The sequence below is a fragment of the Colobus angolensis genome, unplaced genomic scaffold (genome assembly GCF_000951035.1).
Source record: "Colobus angolensis palliatus isolate OR3802 unplaced genomic scaffold, Cang.pa_1.0 Scaffold392, whole genome shotgun sequence".
Taxonomy (NCBI): domain Eukaryota; kingdom Metazoa; phylum Chordata; class Mammalia; order Primates; family Cercopithecidae; genus Colobus; species Colobus angolensis.
The window spans coordinates 499,033-502,645 of record NW_012117288.1 but is presented as its reverse complement, the minus strand read 5'-3'; the positions used below and the strand labels follow the sequence as shown (position 1 = coordinate 502,645).

Sequence of the window (3,613 nt, the reverse complement as noted above, 5' to 3'; positions counted from 1 at the left end):
AACCCAGGAGGCGGAGCTTACAGTGAGCCGAGATCACACTACTGGACTCCAGCCTGGGCGATAGAGCAAGACTCCGACTCAAAAAAAAAAAAGAAAAACCAAACAAACAAAATACAAAAACACAACAACAAAAACCAAACAACAGCCCCCCGCCACCAAAGAAAAGAAATAGCGACTACTTGGATTAAACATTTCACATGCATTGTTTTAGTAAACAGACACAACCTTGGCTTCATGTCTTTTTTGTTTTCTGTCACCCAGGCTGGAGTGCAGTGGTGAGATCTCGGCTCACTGCAACCTCCACCTCCCAGGTTCAAGTGATTCTCCTGCCTCAGCCTCCATAGTACCTGAAATTACAGGTGCAGGCCACCATGCCCAGCTAATTTTTGTATTTTTAGTAGACATGGTTTTACCATGTTGGCCAGACTGGTCTTGAATTCCTGACCTCAAGTGATCCACCTGCTTCGGCCTCCCAAAGTGCTAAGATTACAGGTGTGAGCCACGGCACCCGGTCTTGGCTTGTTTCTTGACAGATCCTTGCAACAGGGTAGGACAGGCACACTTATCACTGTTTAACAGATGAGCAAAGTAAACTAAGGTGCAGAGAGGGGCAATAGCTGGTGGCCCAGCTGATAGGCTGAGATTTTCACATGTCAGTCAGAGCTGGGGACCAGCATCTATCCACTATTCTCTGCTGTCCTCTCAGAGCGCCCCTTCTTTGGAAATGTGCACAGCACCTTTCTACAACAGACTCTTGGTGTGGTCTGAGAAAGCTGTAGCCCCTCTCCTGCCTCAGAAGGGCATTGTGCTCGCTTCTTCAGAAAATTTACAGACAAGTTTCACACACTTAAAACTTTCAGCTTGGGCCGGGCGCGGTGGCTCAAGCCTGTAATCCCAGCACTTTGGGAGGCCGAGATGGGCGGATCACGAGGTCAGGAGATTGAGACCATCCTGGCTAACACGGTGAAACCCCGTCTCTACTAAAAAATACAAAAAACTAGCCGGGCGAGGTGGTGGGCGCCTGTAGTCCCAGCTACTCGGGAGGCTGAGGCAGGAGAATGGCGTAAACCCGGGAGGCGGAGCTTGCAGTGAGCTGAGATCCGGCCACTGCACTCCAGCCTGGGCGACAGAGCGAGACTCTGCCTCAAAAAAAAAAAACAAAAAAAAAACTTTCAGCTTGGTTTGAGAGTTAAAACATAACCACTTCAAACTGTAATACAAAGAAGTCTGCTCAAAAGAGTAGCATTTAACCAGCCTGGGCAACATAGGGAAACCCCATCTCTACAAAAAAATACAAAAATTAGCCAGACACGGTGGCACATGCCTGTAATCTCAGCTATTCAGGAGGCTGAGGCAGGAGAATGGCTTGAACCCGGGAGGTGGAGGTTGCAGTGAGCCGAGATCGCACCACTGCACTCCAGCCTGGGCGACAGAGCGAGACTCTGCCTCAAAAAAAAAAAAAAAAAAAAAAACTTTCAGCTTGGTTTGAGAGTTAAAACATAACCACTTCAAACTGTAATACAAAGAAGTCTGCTCAAAAGAGTAGCATTTAACCAGCCTGGGCAACATAGGGAAACCCCATCTCTACAAAAAAATACAAAAATTAGCCAGACACGGTGGCACATGCCTGTAATCTCAGCTATTCAGGAGGCTGAGGCAGGAGAATGGCTTGAACCCGGGAGGTGGAGGTTGCAGTGAGCTGACAACGCATCACTGCACTCCAGCCTGGGTGACAGAGCAATACTCCATCTCGAAGAAAAAGAAAAAAAACACGCACAGAAAAAAAGTTCAATGAGTGCGTAAGGACATACAATGAAAAACAAGTCTCTCCTGCTGTTTCCCCTGATTTGCAGGCCCCCTCCCTAAAGGCAATCACAGTGACAATGTAACAGAGATTTTGACACAATCTTATTGTATGTATCTCCTTCACCCCCACACATGCAAACAGTAACTCCCTCCACACACAGCCTCGCGCTTTTATCATTGGCAGTGTAACGCTTGGAGATTGCTGCACATCCATCAAAAGAGAACTGCCGGGGGTCGAGTGAGGGTAACTGGGCAGAGAGGCTGTTCGCAGAGCTGCTGAAGATGAATGCCAGGGGACTTGGATCTGAGCTAAAGGACAGGATTCCAGTTACTGAACTTTCAGCAAGTGGACCTTTTGAAAGTCATGATCTTCTTCGGAAAGGTTTTTCTTGTGTGAAAAATGAACTTTTGCCTAGTCATCCTCTTGAATTATCAGAAAAAAATTTCCAGCTCAACCAAGATAAAATGAATTTTTCCACACTGAGAAACATTCAGGGTCTATTTGCTCCACTAAAATTACAGATGGAATTCAAGGCAGTGCAGCAGGTTCAGCGTCTTCCATTTCTTTCAAGCTCAAATCTTTCATTGGATATTTTGAGGGGTAATGATGAGACTATTGGATTTGAGGATATTCTTAATGATCCATCACAAAGTGAAGTCATGGGAGAGTCACACTTGATGGTGGAATATAAACTCGGTTTACTGTAATAGTGTGCTGTTCATGGAAACTGAGGGCTGCATCTTGTTTATAGTCGTCTTTGTACTGTAATTTGATGTACACAACATTAAAAGTACTGACACCTGAGAACTTCTGCTCAAGTAGTATCAGTGATCATTTAAAATTTGGGGGCATCTTTGGTTTACAGCCATGTGACAATTAAAAGCACTAAAGGGGGATCATATTAAAGCTCTTAAATTATATTAAAACAATAGCCTTTGTCTTTAAAAAAAATGTTGCTCATGAATATTATAAAATGATCTACAGGTTTCAGTTCAACCTGTTTTCTAAGTTTTCTGTAAACTTAGTTTGAATAAGCATTTGAGTTTGTAAACTTTGTAGTAGCATCTTTCAGAATAAACATTTTTAATTAAAAAAGAGAGAACTGCCTTATTCTGTTTGTTTGTTTGTTTGTTTATTTGTTTTGAGATGGAGTCTCACTCTGTTGCCCAGACTGGAGTGCAGTGGCACGATGTCAGCTCACTGCAACTTACCCCTCCTGGGTTCAAGCAATTCTCCTGTCTCAGGCTCCCCAGTAGCTGGGATTACAGGCATGCACCACCATGCCCAGCTAATTTTTTTGTATTTTTAGTAGAGACTGGGTTTCACCATATTGGCCAGGCTGGTCTTGAACTCCTGACCTCAGGTGATCCACCCGCCTTAGCCTCCCAAAGTGCTGGGATTACAGGCATGAGTCACCACGCCCAGCCTCCAACCTCATTCTTAAAGCCTTCCTATATTTAACCAGTCCCCAGCAGATGAAGTACATTATACCCTGCATTCTGTTTCTCATATACATTTTTGCATTCCTGCGCAAATTTATCTGCAGGATAAATTCCTAAAAGGGAAATTCCATAGTCTAGACTAAAGGTTACTGGTAGGCCAGGTATCTCAACCTATATTTGGTTCTCAGATCCAAAGGTAGGATTTAAAGAACAAAATTGCTTCATGTTCAGTGGGGTTTCACATGCCAGCCACAGGTGAGAGCTCTGGGGATTTGCATGTTGTCAGCCAACACCCTAGCCACCTGGAGAGGTCCTCCGTTGAATTAACTGCCCAGCATCTATCCACCCTGTGGACCACCCACAG

General features: G+C 44.8%; 1 pseudogene across 1 annotated transcript; it reads left to right on the top strand.

Annotated features, from left to right (window-relative positions):
- Positions 1 to 2,028: 2,028 nt before the first annotated feature.
- LOC105520995 lies at positions 2,029 to 2,894 on the top strand (annotated as a pseudogene). The gene has a single exon (XR_001003201.1). The product of XR_001003201.1 is annotated as a proteasome maturation protein pseudogene (transcript).
- Positions 2,895 to 3,613: the final 719 nt, after the last annotated feature.